Source organism: Gymnodraco acuticeps, unplaced genomic scaffold (genome assembly GCF_902827175.1).
Source record: "Gymnodraco acuticeps unplaced genomic scaffold, fGymAcu1.1, whole genome shotgun sequence".
Lineage (NCBI taxonomy): Eukaryota > Metazoa > Chordata > Actinopteri > Perciformes > Bathydraconidae > Gymnodraco > Gymnodraco acuticeps.
Genome location: NW_022991064.1, coordinates 473,902 through 493,801, shown reverse-complemented (window position 1 = coordinate 493,801; position 19,900 = coordinate 473,902). Strand labels below are relative to the sequence as shown.

At 44.4% G+C, this 19,900-nt stretch overlaps 1 long non-coding RNA gene and 13 other non-coding genes across 15 annotated transcripts; all 14 read left to right on the top strand.

Annotated features, from left to right (window-relative positions):
- Window positions 1–1,038: 1,038 nt before the first annotated feature.
- On the top strand, window positions 1,039–1,176 carry LOC117560000. The gene has a single exon (XR_004571089.1). It is a non-coding gene; the product is annotated as a small nucleolar RNA SNORA16B/SNORA16A family (small nucleolar RNA).
- A 628-nt stretch (window positions 1,177–1,804) lies between these two features.
- LOC117559949 lies at window positions 1,805–14,769 on the top strand. 2 transcript variants are annotated; one of them, XR_004571077.1, is made up of 22 exons: window positions 1,805–2,080; window positions 2,177–2,280; window positions 3,058–3,136; window positions 3,313–3,385; window positions 3,622–3,690; window positions 4,499–4,555; window positions 4,848–4,965; window positions 5,062–5,165; window positions 5,915–5,980; window positions 6,227–6,279; window positions 6,540–6,673; window positions 6,920–7,037; window positions 7,134–7,237; window positions 10,915–10,980; window positions 11,227–11,279; window positions 11,525–11,658; window positions 11,913–12,030; window positions 12,127–12,222; window positions 12,626–12,682; window positions 13,182–13,247; window positions 14,369–14,437; window positions 14,610–14,769. It is a non-coding gene; the product is annotated as an uncharacterized LOC117559949 (long non-coding RNA). The 2 variants fall into 2 exon arrangements; XR_004571078.1 differs by lacking the exons at window positions 3,058–3,136; window positions 3,313–3,385; window positions 3,622–3,690.
- On the top strand, window positions 1,817–1,891 carry LOC117559996. Its single transcript, XR_004571086.1, has one exon. It is a non-coding gene; the product is annotated as a small nucleolar RNA SNORD83 (small nucleolar RNA).
- On the top strand, window positions 3,422–3,552 carry LOC117560003. The gene has a single exon (XR_004571092.1). It is a non-coding gene; the product is annotated as a small nucleolar RNA SNORA44 (small nucleolar RNA).
- LOC117560012 lies at window positions 4,705–4,779 on the top strand. Its single transcript, XR_004571101.1, has one exon. It is a non-coding gene; the product is annotated as a small nucleolar RNA SNORD83 (small nucleolar RNA).
- On the top strand, window positions 6,018–6,155 carry LOC117559999. The gene has a single exon (XR_004571088.1). It is a non-coding gene; the product is annotated as a small nucleolar RNA SNORA16B/SNORA16A family (small nucleolar RNA).
- Window positions 6,777–6,851, top strand: LOC117560011. The gene has a single exon (XR_004571100.1). It is a non-coding gene; the product is annotated as a small nucleolar RNA SNORD83 (small nucleolar RNA).
- Window positions 8,377–8,507, top strand: LOC117560005. The gene has a single exon (XR_004571094.1). It is a non-coding gene; the product is annotated as a small nucleolar RNA SNORA44 (small nucleolar RNA).
- LOC117560010 lies at window positions 9,674–9,748 on the top strand. The gene has a single exon (XR_004571099.1). It is a non-coding gene; the product is annotated as a small nucleolar RNA SNORD83 (small nucleolar RNA).
- Window positions 11,018–11,155, top strand: LOC117560002. The gene has a single exon (XR_004571091.1). It is a non-coding gene; the product is annotated as a small nucleolar RNA SNORA16B/SNORA16A family (small nucleolar RNA).
- Window positions 11,767–11,841, top strand: LOC117560007. The gene has a single exon (XR_004571096.1). It is a non-coding gene; the product is annotated as a small nucleolar RNA SNORD83 (small nucleolar RNA).
- LOC117559995 lies at window positions 12,832–12,906 on the top strand. The gene has a single exon (XR_004571085.1). It is a non-coding gene; the product is annotated as a small nucleolar RNA SNORD83 (small nucleolar RNA).
- LOC117559998 lies at window positions 13,285–13,421 on the top strand. Its single transcript, XR_004571087.1, has one exon. It is a non-coding gene; the product is annotated as a small nucleolar RNA SNORA16B/SNORA16A family (small nucleolar RNA).
- LOC117560008 lies at window positions 14,475–14,545 on the top strand. The gene has a single exon (XR_004571097.1). It is a non-coding gene; the product is annotated as a small nucleolar RNA SNORD99 (small nucleolar RNA).
- Window positions 14,770–19,900: the final 5,131 nt, after the last annotated feature.

The following is a 19,900-nucleotide window of genomic DNA, read 5'->3' as shown; positions in this document are numbered from 1 at the left end:
ACTTTAAGTTTTTTAAACCCCTCTAAAAATGTCAAATGTCACTTGTTTTGCCTCAATCTTGATACAGGTTACTTATGTTATGCTTTGGATTCCTAAAGCTTTTAGGCTACTATCCCATCATTCAAGGGTGGTCTTCAGAGGGTCCCTTTCATTGATGCGTTTTGCACCCCGGGCCGTTTTGATATTCCGCTGAAGTATACGCTGTGACGTAATAACTTTTTCTTTTCGACGGAAGGGGTTGGGTCAGAGGGCCTAGGTATACAATTCACGGCTCGCCACTGGACGACCGGGACCCTCTTCAGTCGCTGTCTGCTTCAAGCCTTCCGAAGGAGAAAGAAGAGCATAACCTCCAGTAAGATACAAACATTCTTATTGTTACAAAAGTGTATAGTTGCTATATTTAGCTTATGGTGAACTGAAAAGGAGTATTTTATCTTGTCAATGACTGGCTAACATGCTGAAACCAACGAGCTAACGTTAGCTGCTTAGTAACTGTTATCACGTGGTTCAGTTAGCTTAAGCTAATAGCTATAATGTCATGTTAAAGTAGTTGTATTTTACCAAACATTGCGCTGTCTTATTTTGTAATATAACAACTCAAGATATGATGATGCTAGGGTATAATTGCTTAGCTTGAGGTTAGCTTAACGCTATCACATGTGAACCACGTGTCATTGTACTGCTCAACTTATACTGCAAATGCTTTCTGCATTATGTTTTTCTGCGGCAGTTCAACACACGGGCTTGGCTGAACAAATACATTTGTATTAGCAAAAACCTCGTTTAGTAAATATGGAACGATACTCTTAAATCTGGCTTTTTGTTTCGCACAAAAGCTACTGTGACAATGCTCACTAGTATTGTGACTATTACCCTTTTCAGCACAGAGCATGCACTGACTTTCTCATCTGACTTTCTCATCTGTCTTTCTACAGGTTGAACCTGAAATAGGAGCTCTACCTCCTGGGCTCTGCAACCATGGATGTCTGCACAGAAAGCAGGTATGTTTTTATCTCTGTCTAGACTAAATAGTATACATCAGGCTCCTATCGAAGCCGTTCAGGCTCTTCTGTAGCTTAGAGCGGTCAACTGGATGCCGAGAAGAAGACTTCCACCGACGGTCGCTGATCAGTTTAAATATTAACTGTTTCAGCAACATTAAGGGGAAGGACATTTGGGACTAAATCATAAGCTTCATGTGTTTAAAATGTCTTCTGTGCTAATTACTGTGCTCCATCTTTCTGCAGGTCTTTAGTAACATTGAAGATGAAAAGGCGAAACATGAAGAAGTCACATGCAGGTACTTCCTGAGTAATATTTCAATGGCTATGATCACAATAACTATTATATATAATAACTATACAGAGGAGGCTGGGTGAGATTATAAAATGAATGGGCGATCAGCGTCAGACTAACCTCCCTCAAATAATATTAATGGTGACAGCATTAATATTATATGACATTAATATACTGTGCCCCCCTCACTGCTGACATCAAAACATTAATGTTATATGTATTTCATATACTGTCCTCCCCCCCCCCCCTCACAATATGTATGTGTGTGTGTAGGATCACCTGGTGACGATGCACGATGTCCTGGACGCTCAGTGTCAGTTTGACCCCAACAAAGACGAGACGTACATGAGGAGTCATCTTCCCCCTGGAGAAGCTGCTGGTGTCCTACAAGAGGCTGGTGTGCTCAGGTACGAGGACGCCATCGAGATGAACCAGGACATCGTGGTCATCACCACCAAGGGGGGGGGGGGGGGGGGGAAGGTCATCTGCACGTGTGTCTCCACGTTGTGCGAGTGTGTGAGCCACATGATGACATATAGATGCCGCAGCCTCCGGGCCGTGAGGACCTCTCATCTATCACCCTAGTCTGATGGCTGCTCGTTAACGAGGACTCTAATTACCTCACCTGCCCAGGTGTGTAATAATAATAACACTGTCTGTGTGCAGGCGTGGCTCTGATGACCACGGCGGTGATCTCCACCCGGGACCACGGCGTGGTCGCTAAGATCAAGAGGGTCATCATGGAGAGAGACGCCTCCCCCGAAAGTGGGGGCTGGGCCCCGAGGTACGATCTGTTTCCTCTTTACCTGTTCTGTGGTGTTCAAGTTATCTGTGTTGATGTTAAGTTCTGTGTTAATAAAGTTATTCTTTCCCTGATCAGGCGAGTCAGAAGAAGATGATGATCCAGAAAGGACTGCTCGACAAACACGGGAAAGCCAACGGCAGCACGCCCACCGCCTGGAAGGACGGATACACGGATTACAGGTACTGAGGGCCTACAGGTGCTGAGGGGCTACAGGTGCTGCAGACAGTTATCCCCCCCTGCGCTGCCGTGCTCTCGGGGGGAGTCGCTCTGCTACAGAATCTCTCAGCTCGGAGCGACTCAGTCAGCTCATGCTGTGCTGATGCTCTCTGAGGACACAATATAATGTTTATACAGTTTATTAAATTCTAAGAGGATAATGGAGTGATATCATTTAAGACTTTTATTGACAGTTAATTTAAGTTTAAGAGACAATATTTGCAGTGTTGACCCTCATTTCAATGACTGGCTAACATGCTGAAACCAACGAGCTAACGTTAGCTTATGTAGCTTAGTAACTGTTATCACGTGGTTCAGTTAGCTTAAGCTAATAGCTATAATGTCATGTTAAAGTAGTTGTATTTTACCAAACATTGCGCCGTCTTCTTTTCTACTATAACAACTCAAGATATGATGATGCTAGGGTATAATTGCTTAGCTTGAGGTTAGCTTAACGCTATCACATGTGAACCACGTGTCAATGTACTGCTCAACTTATACTGCAAATGCTTTCTGCATTATGTTTTTCTGCGGCAGTTCAACACACGGGCTTGACTGAACAAATACATTTTGTATTAGCAAAAACCTTGTTTAGTAAATATGGAACGATGCTCTTAAATCTGGCTTTTTGTTTTGCACAAAAGCTACTGTGACAATGTGCTACAATGCACACTAGTACTCTGAGTATTACCCTCTTCAGCACAGAGCAGGCAGTGACTTTCTCATCCGTCTTTCTACAGGTTGAACCTGAAATAGGAGCTCTACCTCCTGGGCTCTGCAACCATGGATGAAATAAGAAGATGACTAAATCACCTGCAGGTATGTTTTTAATCTACACCTTAAATACTGATGATTTCTGGCTGTGATGACAAACTTGCCCTCACTGATATGATCTGATTGAGACAACTTAGATAACTGAGCCACTTTTGCTAACAACTGAGCCACTTTAAATAAAAGGTGTTTCATTTAAACTCAGTTTCTGTATCTTTGTTAAGGTGACCATGATGGCTGAGCACTAGGCACTGATCCTGATGCTGCCGTGACTTCATGAGGATGTCTCACTTCAAGGTAATTTAAAATATCTTGTCTAAAATGAGCTATTCGCAGCATGCTATCCTAAGGACCGGGGCTTGTCTGTAGCTCTAGGGTTCTCCAAGTGCATGCCAGATAAAAGGTCGGTCTTTGACTGTTCTGGCCTCTTATGCCATCAGCAGCCACTCAACTGTCCAACAGATCCTCACGTCATTATGTAGAAATGCTTACTGCTCAACCACAGTTCTTTTAATGTTGTTCTCTTCCTGCAGGCATCAATCTGCCCATGAGATCTAATCCGATGTCTTTGGGATCCAGAGGCTCCATGTTCCTGCTGTGAGGTATGTAACGGCCCGTCCACACGGCAGCGTGCGTTGAATCTTCAACGCAGCTTCCCATTCACTTTGAATGGGGTGACGTTTGCCGAACTGCATTTTGGTTCCGACGCTTCTCTTTGAAAGTTGAGAAGTTCAACTTTTGAAGCTTCAGTGGAAGTGTCAGCCAATCAAATCATATGCCAGTACAAGCTCTAGCCAATCAAACCGCGTGCTTGTGTGTCCGGGGCGGGAGATTCATGTGATTGGTTGTTGGTCGAGTTTCAGACACGCCCACCGGCAAGCTTCAACGCACGCTGCCGTGTGGACGCTGCGTACGGAGATTTGTCTGTGCATAATTTGATCTGTGAAATGATGAAGCTGTTTATCCATTCGCTGAGCGGCCATCTTGTTGCAGTCACCCCCCCGCTCTCGTTCTGGGGGCGGGGCCTCTCCTCGTGGTGATGTCATTGACTCTGCGTTCTGCCGGGTCGACCCGGATCCACGAGGAGAGACGACTCGACCCGAGCGCCGCAAAGACGAGTTGACTGCGCTGATCACAGCTGAGACTCGTCAATAACAGCATAGAGGGGATATATATATAGAGAGGGGGCTTCTGGTGTAGGCATGTGAACCTGAATAACAGCACAAAGGGGTCTGTAGAGGGGGGGGTGGGGCTTCTGGTGTAGGCATGTGAACCTGAATAACAGCACAAAGGGGTCTGTAGAGGGGGGGGGGGTGGGGCTTCTGGTGTAGGCATGTGATCCTGAATAAACAATCACAGGTAGATCTCACCTGCAGAGGCTCTTTTTAAACTGATGATTGTCTCCTGCAGAACTTTGAGAAGCTGAACATCCGGACCGCTCACTAGGAACATCCAGGACTATGTCAGGTAATGCTAAGCTAACAAGCTAACCTCATGCTAAACTTTTTAATATAAAGTCCAAAAGTCATTATTTGGAAATATTTGAAAACCTCCCCTGAGTTTCAAGTCTTTGTCATCATGTCTTCAGATATGGCAAGAGCAATATATGTGTGTGAGCCACATGATGACATATAGATGCCGCAGCCTCCGGGCCGTGAGGACCTCTCATCTATCACCCTAGTCTGATGGCTGCTCATTAACGAGGACTCTAATTACCTCACCTGCCCAGGTGTATAATAATAACACTGTCTGTGTGCAGGCGTGGCTCTGATGACCACGGCGGTGATCTCCACCCGGGACCATGGCGTGGTCGCTAAGATCATGAGGGTCATCATGGAGAGAGACGCCTCCCCCGAAAGTGGGGGCTGGGCCCCGAGGTACGATCTGTTTCCTCTTTACCTGTTCTGTGGTGTTCAAGTTATCTGTGTTGATGTTAAGTTCTGTGTTAATAAAGTTATTCTTTCCCTGATCAGGCGAGTCAGAAGAAGATGATGATCCAGAAAGGACTGCTCGACAAACACGGGAAAGCCAACGGCAGCACGCCCACCGCCTGGAAGGACGGATACACGGATTACAGGTACTGAGGGGCTACAGGTGCTGCAGACAGTTATCCCCCCCTGCGCTGCCGTGCTCTCGGGGGGAGTCGCTCTGCTACAGAATCTCTCAGCTCGGAGCGACTCAGTCAGCTCATGCTGTGATGATGCTCTCTGAGGACACAATATAATGTTTGTACAGTTTATTAAAATCTAAGAGGATAATGGAGTGATATCATTTAAGACTTTTATTGACAGTTAATTTAAGTTTAAGAGACAATATTTGCAGTGTTGACCCTCATTTCAATGACTGGCTAACATGCTGAAACCAACGAGCTAACGTTAGCTTATGTAGCTTAGTAACTGTTATCACGTGGTTCAGTTAGCTTAAGCTAATAGCTATAATGTCATGTTAATGTAGTTGTATTTTACCAAACATTGCGCTGTCTTATTTTGTAATATAACAACTCAAGATATGATGATGCTAGGGTATAATTGCTTAGCTTGAGGTTAGCTTAACGCTATCACATGTGAACCACGTGTCAATGTACTGCTCAACTTATACTGCAAATGCTTTCTGCGTTATGTTTTTCTGCGGCAGTTCAACTCACGGGCTTGACTGAACAAATACATTTGTATTAGCAAAAACCTCGTTTAGTAAATATGGAACGATACTCTTAAATCTGGCTTTTTGTTTTGCACAAAAGCTACTGTGACAATGCTCACTAGTATTCTGACTATTACCCTTTTCAGCACAGAGCATGCACTGACTTTCTCATCTGTCTTGCTACAGGTTGAACCTGAAATAGGAGCTCTACCTCCTGGGCTCTGCAACCATGGATGTCTGCACAGAAAGCAGGTATGTTTTTATCTCTGTCTAGACTAAATGGTATACATCAGGCTCCTATCGAAGCCGTTCAGGCTCTTCTGTAGCTTAGAGCGGTCAACTGGATGCCGAGAAGAAGACTTCCACCGACGGTCGCTGATCAGTTTAAATATTAACTGTTTCAGCAACATTAAGGGGAAGGACATTTGGGACTAAATCATAAGCTTTATGTGTTTAAAATGTCTTCTGTGCTAATTACTGTGCTCCATCTTTCTGCAGGTCTTTAGTAACATTGAAGATGAAAAGGCGAAACATGAAGAAGTCACATGCAGGTACTTCCTGAGTTATATTTCAATGGCTATGATCACAATAACTATTATATATAATAACTATACAGAGGAGGCTGGGTGAGATTATAAAATGAATGGGCGATCAGCGTCAGACTAACCTCCCTCAAATAATATTAATGGTGTAAGCATTAATATTATATGACATTAATATACTGTGCCCCTCTCACTGCTGACATCAAAACATTAATGTTATATGTATTTCATATACTGTCCTCCCCCCCTCACAATATGTGTGTGTGTAGGATCACCTGGTGACGATGCACGATGTCCTGGACGCTCAGTGTCAGTTTGACCCCAACAAAGACGAGACGTACATGAGGAGTCATCTTCCCCCTGGAGAAGCTGCTGGTGTCCTACAAGAGGCTGGTGTGCTCAGGTACGAGGAAGCCATCGAGATGAACCAGGACATCGTGGTCATCACCACCAAGGGGGGGGGAAGGCCATCTGCACGTGTGTCTCCGCGTTGTGCGAGTGTGTGAGCCACATGATGACATATAGATGCCGCAGCCTCCGGGCCGTGAGGACCTCTCATCTATCACCCTAGTCTGATGGCTGCTCGTTAACGAGGACTCTAATTACCTCACCTGCCCAGGTGTATAATAATAACACTGTCTGTGTGCAGGCGTGGCTCTGATGACCACGGCGGTGATCTCCACCCGGGACCATGGCGTGGTCGCTAAGATCAAGAGGGTCATCATGGAGAGAGACGCCTCCCCCGAAAGTGGGGGCTGGGCCCCGAGGTACGATCGGTTTCCTCTTTACCTGTTCTGTGGTGTTCAAGTTATCTGTGTTGATGTTAAGTTCTGTGTTAATAAAGTTATTCTTTCCCTGATCAGGCGAGTCAGAAGAAGATGATGATCCAGAAAGGACTGCTCGACAAACACGGGAAAGCCAACGGCAGCACGCCCACCGCCTGGAAGGACGGATACACGGATTACAGGTACTGAGGGGCTACAGGTGCTGAGGGGAGGGGCTACAGGTGCTGCAGACAGTTATCCCCCCCTGCGCTGCCGTGCTCTCGGGGGGAGTCGCTCTGCTACAGAATCTCTCAGCTCGGAGCGACTCAGTCAGCTCATGCTGTGCTGATGCTCTCTGAGGACACAATATAATGTTTGTACAGTTTATTAAAATCTAAGAGGATAATGGAGTTAAAGATATCATTTAAGACTTTTATTGACAGTTAATTTAAGTTTAAGAGACAATATTTGCAGTGTTGACCCTCATTTCAATGACTGGCTAACATGCTGAAACCAACGAGCTAACGTTAGCTTATGTAGCTTAGTAACTGTTATCACGTGGTTCAGTTAGCTTAAGCTAATAGCTATAATGTCATGTTAATGTAGTTGTATTTTACCAAACATTGCGCTGTCTTATTTTGTAATATAACAACTCAAGATATGATGATGCTAGGGTATAATTGCTTAGCTTGAGGTTAGCTTAACGCTATCACATGTGAACCACGTGTCATTGTACTGCTCAATTTATACTGCAAATGCTTTCTGTATTATGTTTTTCTGCGGCAGTTCAACACACGGGCTTGACTGAACAAATACATTTGTATTAGCAAAAACCCCGTTTAGTAAATATGGAACGATGCTCTTAAATCTGGCTTTTTGTTTCGCACAAAAGCTACTGTGACAATGCTCACTAGTACTCTGACTATTACCCTCTTCAGCCCAGAGCAGGCAGTGACTTTCTCATCCGTCTTTCTACAGGTTGAACCTGAAATAGGAGCTCTACCTCCTGGGCTCTGCAACCATGGATGAAATAAGAAGATGACTAAATCACCTGCAGGTATGTTTTTAATCTACACCTTAAATACTGATGATTTCTGGCTGTGATGACAAACTTGCCCTCACTGATATGATCTGATTGAGACAACTTAGATAACTGAGCCACTTTTGCTAACAACTGAGCCACTTTAAATAAAAGGTGTTTCATTTAAACTCAGTTTCTGTATCTTTGTTAAGGTGACCATGATGGCTGAGCACTAGGCACTGATCCTGATGCTGCCGTGACTTCATGAGGATGTCTCACTTCAAGGTAATTTAAAATATCTTGTCTAAAATGAGCTATTCGCAGCATGCTATCCTAAGGACCGGGGCTTGTTTGTAGCTCTAGGGTTCTCCAAGTGCATGCCAGATAAAAGGTCGGTCTTTGACTGTTCTGGCCTCTTATGCCATCAGCAGCCACTCAACTGTCCAACAGATCCTCACGTCATTATGTAGAAATGCTTACTGCTCAACCACAGTTCTTTTAATGCTGTTCTCTTCCTGCAGGCATCAATCTGCCCATGAGATCTAATCCGATGTCTTTGGGATCCAGAGGCTCCATGTTCCTGCTGTGAGGTATGTAACGGCCCGTCCACACGGCAGCGTGCGTTGAATCTTCAACGCAGCTTCCCATTCACTTTGAATGGGGTGACGTTTGCCGAACTGCATTTTGGTTCCGACGCTTCTCTTCGAAAGTTGAGAAGTTCAACTTTTGAAGCTTCAGTGGAGGCGTCAGCCAATCAAATCATATGCCAGTACAAGCTCTAGCCAATCAAACCGCGTGCTTGTGTGTCCGGGGCGGGAGATTCATGTGATTGGTTGTTGGTCGAGTTTCAGACACGCCCACCGGCAAGCTTCAACGCACGCTGCCGTGTGGACGCTGCGTACGGAGATTTGTCTGTGCATAATTTGATCTGTGAAATGATGAAGCTGTTTATCCATTCGCTGAGCGGCCATCTTGTTGCAGTCACCCCCCCGCTCTCGTTCTGGGGGCGGGGCCTCTCCTCGTGGTGATGTCATTGACTCTGCGTTCTGCCGGGTCGACCCGGATCCACGAGGAGAGACGACTCGACCCGAGCGCCGCAAAGACGAGTTGACTGCGCTGATCACAGCTGAGACTCGTCAATAACAGCATAGAGGGGATATATATATATATATATATAGAGGGGGCTTCTGGTGTAGGCATGTGAACCTGAATAACAGCACAAAGGGGTCTGTAGAGGGGGGGGGGGGGGGGGGGGCGGGGCTTCTGGTGTAGGCATGTGAACCTGAATAACAGCACAAAGGGGTCTGTAGAGGGGGGCGGGGCTTCTGGTGTAGGCATGTGATCCTGAATAAACAATCACAGGTAGATCTCACCTGCAGAGGCTCTTTTTAAACTGATGATTGTCTCCTGCAGAATTTGAGAAGCTGAACATCCGGACCGCTCACTAGGACCATCCAGGACTATGTCAGGTAATGCTAAGCTAACAAGCTAACCTCATGCTAAACTTTTTAATATAAAGTCCAAAAGTCATTATTTGGAAATATTTGAAAACCTCCCCTGAGTTTCAAGTCTTTGTCATCATGTCTTCAGATATGGCAAGAGCAATATATGTGTGTGAGCCACATGATGACATATAGATGCCGCAGCCTCCGGGCCGTGAGGACCTCTCATCTATCACCCTAGTCTGATGGCTGCTCGTTAACGAGGACTCTAATTACCTCACCTGCCCAGGTGTATAATAATAATAACACTGTCTGTGTGCAGGCGTGGCGCTGATGACCACGGCGGTGATCTCCACCCGGGACCACGGCGTGGTCGCTAAGATCATGAGGGTCATCATGGAGAGAGACGCCTCCCCCGAAAGTGGGGGCTGGGCCCCGAGGTACGATCGGTTTCCTCTTTACCTGTTCTGTGGTGTTCAAGTTATCTGTGTTGATGTTAAGTTCTGTGTTAATAAAGTTATTCTTTCCCTGATCAGGCAAGTCAGAAGAAGATGATGATCCAGAAAGGACTGCTCGACAAACACGGGAAAGCCAACGGCAGCACGCCCACCGCCTGGAAGGACGGATACACGGATTACAGGTACTGAGGGGCTACAGGTGCTGAGGGGAGGGGCTACAGGTGCTGCAGACAGTTATCCCCCCCTGCGCTGCCGTGCTCTCGGGGGGAGTCGCTCTGCTACAGAATCTCTCAGCGACTCAGTCAGCTCATGCTGTGCTGATGCTCTCTGAGGACACAATATAATGTTTGTACAGTTTATTAAAATCTAAGAGGATAATGGAGTGATATCATTTAAGACTTTTATTGACAGTTAATTTAAGTTTAAGAGACAATATTTGCAGTGTTGACCCTCATTTAAATGACTGGCTAACATGCTGAAACCAACGAGCTAACGTTAGCTTATGTAGCTTAGTAACTGTTATCACGTGGTTCAGTTAGCTTAAGCTAATAGCTATAATGTCATGTTAATGTAGTTGTATTTTACCAAACATTGCGCTGTCTTATTTTGTAATATAACAACTCAAGATATGATGATGCTAGGGTATAATTGCTTAGCTTGAGGTTAGCTTAACGCTATCACATGTGAACCACGTGTCAATGTACTGCTCAACTTATACTGCAAATGCTTTCTGTATTATGTTTTTCTGCGGCAGTTCAACACACGGGCTTGACTGAACAAATACATTTGTATTCGCAAAAACCTCGTTTAGTAAATATGGAACGATGCTCTTAAATCTGGCTTTTTGTTTTGCGCAAAAGCTACTGTGACAATGCTCACTAGTATTCTGACTATTACCCTTTTCAGCACAGAGCATGCACTGACTTTCTCATCTGACTTTCTCATATGTCTTGCTACAGGTTGAACCTGAAATAGGAGCTCTACCTCCTGGGCTCTGCAACCATGGATGTCTGCACAGAAAGCAGGTATGTTTTTATCTCTGTCTAGACTAAATAGTATACATCAGGCTCCTATCGAAGCCGTTCAGGCTCTACTGTAGCTTAGAGCGGTCAACTGGATGCCGAGAAGAAGACTTCCACCGACGGTCGCTGATCAGTTTAAATATTAACTGTTTCAGCAACATTAAGGGGAAGGACATTTGGGACTAAATCATAAGCTTCATGTGTTTAAAATGTCTTCTGTACTAATTACTGTGCTCCATCTTTCTGCAGGTCTTTAGTAACATTGAAGATGAAAAGGCGAAACATGAAGAAGTCACATGCAGGTACTTCCTCAGTAATATTTCAATGGCTATGATCACAATAACTATTATATATAATAACTATACAGAGGAGGCTGGGTGAGATTATAAAATGAATGGGCGATCAGCGTCAGACTAACCTCCCTCAAATAATATTAATGGTGTAAGCATTAATATACTGTGCCCCCCTCACTGCTGACATCAAAGCATTAATGTTATATGTATTTCATATACTGTCCTCCCCCCCCTCACAATATGTGTGTGTGTAGGATCACCTGGTGACGATGCACGATGTCCTGGACGCTCAGTGTCAGTTTGACCCCAACAAAGACGAGAAGTACCTGAGGAGTCATCTTCCCCCTGGAGAAGCTGCTGGTGTCCTACAAGAGGCTGGTGTGCTCAGGTACGAGGACGCCATCGAGATGAACCGACATCGTGGTCATCACCACCAAGGGGGGGGGGGGAAGGCCATCTGCACAGGTGTGTGTCTCCGCATTGTGTGAGTGTGTGAGCCACATGATGACATATAGATGCCGCAGCCTCCGGGCCGTGAGGACCTCTCATCTATCACCCTAGTCTGATGGCTGCTCGTTAACGAGGACTCTAATTACCTCACCTGCCCAGGTGTGTAATAATAATAACACTGTCTGTGTGCAGGCGTGGCTCTGATGACCACGGCGGTGATCTCCACCCGGGACCATGGCGTGGTCGCTAAGATCAAGAGGGTCATCATGGAGAGAGACGCCTCCCCCGAAAGTGGGGGCTGGGCCCCGAGGTACAATCTGTTTCCTCTTTACCTGTTCTGTGGTGTTCAAGTTATCTGTGTTGATGTTAAGTTCTGTGTTAATAAAGTTATTCTTTCCCTGATCAGGCGAGTCAGAAGAAGATGATGATCCAGAAAGGACTGCTCGACAAACACGGGAAAGCCAACGGCAGCACGCCCACCGCCTGGAAGGACGGATTACAGGTACTGAGGGGCTACAGGTGCTGAGGGGAGGGGCTACAGGTGCTGAGGGGAGGGGCTACAGGTGCTGCAGACAGTTATCCCCCCCTGCGCTGCCGTGCTCTCGGGGGGAGTCGCTCTGCTACAGAATCTCTCAGCTCGGAGCGACTCAGTCAGCTCATGCTGTGCTGATGCTCTCTGAGGACACAATATAATGTTTGTACAGTTTATTAAATGATATCTTTAACTCCATTATCCTCTTAGATTTGAAGACTTATTGACTGTTAATTTAAGTTTAAGAGACAATATTGACAACAGTGTTAACCCTCATTTCAATGACTGGTGTAGGCATGTGATCCTGAATAAACAATCACAGGTAGATCTCACCTGCAGAGGCTCTTTTTAAACTGATGATTGTCTCCTGCAGAACTTTGAGAAGCTGAACATCCGGACCGCTCACTAGGAACATCCAGGACTATGTCAGGTAATGCTAAGCTAACAAGCTAACCTCATGCTAAACTTTTTAATATAAAGTCCAAAAGTCATTATTTGGAAATATTTGAAAACCTCCCCTGAGTTTCAAGTCTTTGTCATCATGTCTTCAGATATGGCAAGAGCAATATATGTGTGTGAGCCACATGATGACATATAGATGCCGCAGCCTCCGGGCCGTGAGGACCTCTCATCTATCACCCTAGTCTGATGGCTGCTCATTAACGAGGACTCTAATTACCTCACCTGCCCAGGTGTATTATAATAATAATAATAACACCGTCTGTGCACTTAACAAGTGATATACAATAATCTTAAGTAGCAAAGTAATGGGTGTAAAACAAAAGTCTTATGTCTGCCTTTTTTTGCACTCTTAAAACAAGCGTCTGACTCAATGTGCTACAATGCTCGCTAGTATTCTGACTATTCCCTTTTCAGCACAGAGCATGCACTGACTTTCTCATCTGTCTTTCTCATCTGTCTTGCTACAGGTTGAACCCAAAATAGGAGCTCTACCTCCTGGGCTCTGCAACCATGGATGTCTGCACAGAAAGCAGGTATATTTGTATTCCTGTCTAGACTAAATGGTATACATCAGGCTCCTATCGAAGCCGTTCAGGCTCTACTGTAGCTTAGAGCGGTCAACTGGATGCCGAGAAGAAGACTTCCACCGACGGTCGCTGATCAGTTTAAATATAACTGTTTCAGCAACATTAAGGGGAAGGACATTTGGGACTAAATCATAAGCTTCATGTGTTTAAAATCTCTTCTGTGCTAATTGCTGTGCTCCATCTTTCTGCGGGTCTTTTGTAACATTAGCCACGTTCACGCCAAGTACTTTGCCATACTTGGTGCCGGCACTTAGTGCCCTGGCACTTATTACCCCAGGGCACTAAGTACAGATCGCGTTCACACCGGAATAAGTTCCCTGGCGGAAGATTACGCAAATGAAACCGCTGACGTCACTTCGTCTTCTTCTGCTTTGGGTTTACTGGCAGGCCGCAAACCACTTCACGGCGTATACTGCCGCCCGAAGTCCCCGGCGTTGGGGACCGGCTTCAGTAGAAGCTGCGGGGACTCCCAGCAGCTTCTACTGAAGCCTTCAGAGTAAATCGCTAGAACGCCGACACCTCCTCATCTCCACCGCTCCCATGTTTTATTTTGTGTTGCCATAAGTTAGTCTCTCTGTTTGTGCGCTGTGCTAATGCGAGGATAATAAAATGGCGGCTCTACAAAACATTTCAGAGTTTTACGGGGAGTGGTTTGCGATTCGCCCAGCCAATCAGAACTGGGGCACTTTCCCCCAGGAAAGTACCTGCTCTCAGCAGGCACTAAAAATGGGGGTAAAAGTTCCCGGCACTAAGTACTATTTTTGGTGTGAACGCCACATAAGGGGCACTAACGGAACTAAACGCGAAAAGTACAGGGAAAAGTACTCCGGTGTGAACGCGGCTAATGAAGATGAAAAGACGAAACATGAAGAAGTCACATGCAGGTACCTCGGAGTTATATTTCAAATATATAAAGTGGCTGTGATGACAAACTTGCCCTCACTGATTAGATCTGATTGAGACAACTTAGATAACTGAGCCACACTAAGGGAAGGACCCTTCAGACTGAATCACAGAGCTAATAAAGCAATGCATTTCTGCTCTAATTGCTGTCTCTCTTTCTTCAGCTGTTGGATAACACTGATGCAGAGAGGAATAAGGAGATGACTAAATAGGCTCCATGTTCCTGCTGTGAGGTATGTAAGGAGATTTGTCTGCATCATTTCATACATTCCTGATCTATGATGAATTTAAAACAAGAGGACTGTTGGATGAAACTCGCGGATATGGGACTGAGATCAGATCTTAAATAATGACCTCAGAACAAGTGTTTGAATTTCACTAAATGTAGTTTCTTTGTATTCTCAGGTGCAGTGCGTTGAAGGCAGCAGGAAGATGGTGAAGGAGGACGTAGCGACTGGACAAAGTGCTATATGAGTACAGTCTGAGTTCTCTGTAAAGGATTTCTTACAAACTGACCAGTTGAATGTTTTCTCTCTAATTGTTGAAATAAATATCTTACACGGAACAATTTTGAGAATCCCTTTATTGATATTCTTGTATTTACACATGTGAAGGACATTTGGAGACTCGTTTATCCCTTGTGTTATGTTCACATTTCGCACCCTTTGGTAATGTTCGGGTCAAATTGACCCGGGACATATTTCAAGGTTTAAAAGAAAATGCAGAACTAAATTCAACATGCACAATTCCTTATATATATATATATATATATATATATATATATATATATATATATATCATCCCAACAATATAAATGAAATATATGATTAGTTTTTGAAAATACTCTTTGCTAGATCAAATGTAACAATGGAAGTGTCCATCGTTTTTTGTGATAAAAATTTCATTTATGTTAAAAAAAATACACTGTAATAAAAACTAAGTTTACATTTTGCTCATGCTTTTCTAGGACAAATGAAAAGTGTTTTCATTCATGTTTATTTTTAATCTGTCATATAATAATCAAAGCCCTGAAGGAAATAAAGCAATTTAGCAGCAATTGGAACACAAGAACCACATCCAAAAGTATTTGGCTGTGAAATATAGAGGGAATGAAACATCCATATAAATTACATAGAACAGATATAAACACAAAGCAAATTAAAACAATTAACAGTCACATAAACAGTCACATAAAATACAGTATATCCGAAAAACTATATTGATGAAGTGACGCTGCAGAACATCATGTGAGTCAATGGGCAAGTCCGTTTAGGAAACACATGATGTGCAGAACTTCTTCGTGTGTATAGCACAGATGTACTTGTTGCAGTTGCTGCATGTAGTCTGTGTCTTTGAGTCCTTTGGGGGTCTTCCAGAAGCTGACTGTGGGGGTCTTCTTGCGGCTGGCTGTGGGGGTCTTCCAGCAGCTGGCTCTGAGTCAAGTTCATCTTCCAATTTGCTGTCAAATTCTGAGTTTACCTCCACATTATCCTCATCTTCAGAAATGTCTTCCTGTCCCACTTCACCGTGTTCTTCTAAAGCAGTGCTTCTCAAAGTATGGTACGCGGACCACTTGTGGTCCGTGAGCGCCCCCTATAGGTCCGTGAGTATATTGGTAACATTTCACATTTGAAATAAATAAATACATTTAAGTTTTCCGCACTCTCGCGGGAATATCTCCGCAATGGAACGAGCTTAAGTTTCACTTTATATTGCATGATAAAGCCCAGCACAACACCTTCGTCACACATGTTGCCACTTGTTTGCACCATTTCCAGGCGATTTATAATCTGTTCTAGAAAAACGATGTGTTTTGGGATATTTGTGGAGTTAGGTGGTCCGCGAGTGTTTTTTTATTGGTTAAGTGGTCCTTGGTATGAAAAAGTTTGAGAAACACTGTTCTAAAGCATTCCACTCACTCTCATCCATTATTAGCTCCAAGACTCTGAGCAGAATATCTTTTGGCCATTTTGTTGGTAGATAATTGTAGTTCTGCTGCACTACACTGTAATGTGAGGTTATGTCTCTGTTTAGTCCCTCCTCCGGCGTGCAGGTGCGAGGGGGGACAGTGCCTGAACATATAAAATGTGTATACATTTCTGGAAGATCTAAAATGTTTATAATGTTCTAGGATAGTTTTGTGTACACACTACAAAGAGTAAAGATCAAGGGAAAACAGGATCAAACAGCTTCTCTGTGCATACGATTGTGTGTGTGTGTGTGTGTGTGTCTTTAGTTTGTGTGTTTCTGTGTTTCTGTGTGTGTGTGTGTGTGTGTGTGTGTGTGTGTGTGTGTGTGTGGTGTGTGTGTGTGTGTGTCTTTAGTTTGTGTGTTTTCTGTGTGTTTTTCTCTGTCTGTCTGTCCTGGTATCAGGCCCGGACTGGCCATCGGGAGGACCGGGAGGTTTCCCGATGGCCTGGCCTGTTAAGTGGCCTGCTGGGAAATTTGTTATGTATGTATTGTGAACGTAACGCTGTGCAAATGTGGGTCTGACTCTGCCTCACAGAGGGTGACTGGCTATCTACATGATGTGGCCTGTCGACATGGCCACTTTCATACAGATCATACACGAATGCCCTCGATTGGTCTCTGTGTGTCATTCAAGCTCGGGAGGGTATGTGTGGCGCGAGCGAGCGAGAAAGCGCGCGCACCGGTTACCTGTAGTGTTGTTGTTAGCATCTGGTGCTAGCTAGCTGCGCTAACGGATATAATGAGCTGTCGACAAGGTGGAGGATTCCTCTGCTGTCAGACTGAGAGACTGATAACTACAGCTCAGGTGAGGTAAAGGACTCTGAGTGTTTAGATAGTTAACTTAGTCTAAGTTCTCTGTGGGTCTCAAACGATTTGGTCACCATTTATGTAAACACATATTTTCATTTGAAGGGGGAGTGATTAGTAAAATATGCATGAATAATAAAAAAAAAAATGTTAACTAGGTGAAAAAAGGTAAGATAAACTTTAAAAACGTATTGAGAGCTAAAACTAGTCTTTGCTGCTGCCAAAGAGGAGCAGGGGGGAGAGGGGGGAGACAGGACACACTCACAACTATAAATGAACCAAAAAAAATTAAATAAGTTTCAATGTTTTTCATATTGTCATATGTCATTGGTTATGGCCATGTTCTTAAGATTTTATGATTATTTAAATGTGTACAGTTCTGTTTCATATGGGTGTAGTCTCTTTATTTCCCCCTCAAAATGCACCAGATTGATGCATTTAAGTCCAACATTTAAAAAAAAATCTTCCCGGGGGAGCATGCCCCCAGACCCCCCTAGAGGATTTCAGGTCCACCTCCACTTAAAATATGTTCACATGGATAGGTTCCTAAATAGATTTGCAATTTTTTTTTTAAATATTGACCCATGTCCATATGTTTATTCTGGGGTAGTAGATTTAAAGTTTAGGGCTATCACTATGGGCAGCAACGCTGTAAATATTGACAAATAAATCCAGGAAAATGGCACAAAAGAAAACTGGTAGTGGCCTGGCTGGGTGTATAATTCCCGGCCTGATTTATTGTCCCAGTCCGGCCCTGCCTGGTATTGTATCCGGGTCAGATTGACCCGAACCTCTTATGAAGGACATAAATGCGGGTGGGCATTTTATCACAAGTGGAAAAAATTAAAACAATTCCACATGTCCTTCACAATAAATAAGCCCCGGCCATTGCGTTTCAGGTTGAACGAAAATATCCTTATATTTTTTTTTATTCATTGAAAATGGAAATCGGGTCAATTTGACCCGAGCACCAAGCAAGGGTTAATGCACTGCAAACAGTTGATAAACCTATTTACTGTAAGGCCAAGGTGAGTTGTACTGGAGCTGCATGTCGTTCCTGAGCCAGTTTGGCAGCTTTCTCAGTAAAGAAGTTCATCCGAGGAACATGCATCCCAGCAGCTGAAGAGTCCTTGCTGTCGGGAGAAAACTGTAGAGGGTTGAAGCCGCCACTCTTCTTCGAGTCCGTAGCAATCTCAGATGTCGTTCTGCCAGTATCGGGCACAGGCCACAGCTGATGGGGTAGGTTCTGCCAGGTCTTCTGGACTGCACTGGGGGGCATTAGTAGGGTTGGGTACCGAAATCCGGTTCCAACATTTCGATTCCATAGTTTAGAAATGTTAGGAATCGATAAGCAGAACCGAAACTAAGGAAATGCATCTCGCCCCTTTCTGTACTGTTAGACGGGGCGGGGCGTGTAACGAGCACAGTGGCAGGTTTGGGAAGCAAAACCAGGTACAGAGTAAGAACAAATAACAATTGTCCAGTACCCGGATTTATAAGAGTTGTGAGGACAGGATGACCGCAGCTCTCTCTCTGCTCCGGATCAGCTGATGGCTGCACTGTGCAGCTCAGTCTCTCTCTATCTCTGTCTCTTTCTACACACTGCGGCTCCGCTTCCCATTTAACAGCCTCATCTTTGTCAACCTTTCTTATGATCTTTGACTTTCTCTAACACGTAATTAAGCGTTTTAGCTCCTATGCTGTTAATATTGACCGCCATTTCCTTTATGAAGTGAAGCAGCCTCCTTGTCTGTGTCCTCGCGCTGTCCTCACATCCCTGGACTGTGAGACAGACTCGGAGGAGCACAGGGATGTCAGTATTGTTTATGAAGCAGGGTATAGAAAGTACATTATTTAAATGAAAATATAATTTATGTACTTTTCCAAACAGCACTTTTGAAACGGGCGGTTATGGGATGCTGCAATGATCTGAAGGCAATGAAGGCTATTGATGAAAAACAGTATAATAGGCAGGGCTGCACATAACTGGTGCGCAGGTGCGCATATTACGCACCTCCGCCAAAAAAAGAGCACCGGGTCATTTGAAACAAAGCGCATTTGCGTACCAACATTGAGAGAGGGAGAGAGAGAAGGGAAAAGAGAAAAGAGAGGAGAGATGAGAGAGAGAAGAGAGAAAGAGAGAGAGAGATATTTGCGAGTTGCATATGAACCATGATATGAACTCAGGGCCGGCCCGTAGCGCTGGCTAGATGTTCGCCTAGGGCGCCAGATCTGGGGAGTTGCTGCGCTGGCAGTTCTGGGAGGGAAAAAAACATTTTGACCGTTGGGGCTCATCCTAATTTTCGGCCTTGATGTAACAATATTCATAATTAAGTAAATGTAACACCCTTTTCACCCCGGTTACACGTTTCATTTGCCCTGTACGATGGGCGCTGTAAGTGATGAAAATGGGGGATGTTGGCTTATCTGGCGCCCGCAGCTCACAGCCAAATGCGAGGGAGAGAGGGAGAGAGGGAGGGTGCACCGGTACCAGCGCTGTTGTTATTATAATCTGGTGCCGTGCTAGCTGCTCTAACGGAGATAAGAAGAAGATGTTTCTACAATAATGTGGAGTGAGAGTCCTCTCCAGTCAGACTGAGAGGCTGATAAGTTAACTACAGCTCAGTGAGGTGAGGACTCTCAGTCTAAGTTCAAACGGTTTGGTCACAATTTATGTAAACACATATTTCCAAGGCACTCCTTTATAATTATTGGGATAAACAGGTTTTAAATCATTCCAATGTATACTATAGGACAGTAACCAAAAATATCCTTTAAAACTGGAGAGATAAAAAAAAATGCATAAATAAATAAATGTTAAGGTAAAATAAGATATGAATGAACAACACAAATAAAATAAGTTACATTCATTTGTTATTGGCTATGGTAGGTTATTGGTTATGTTCACATACAGTACT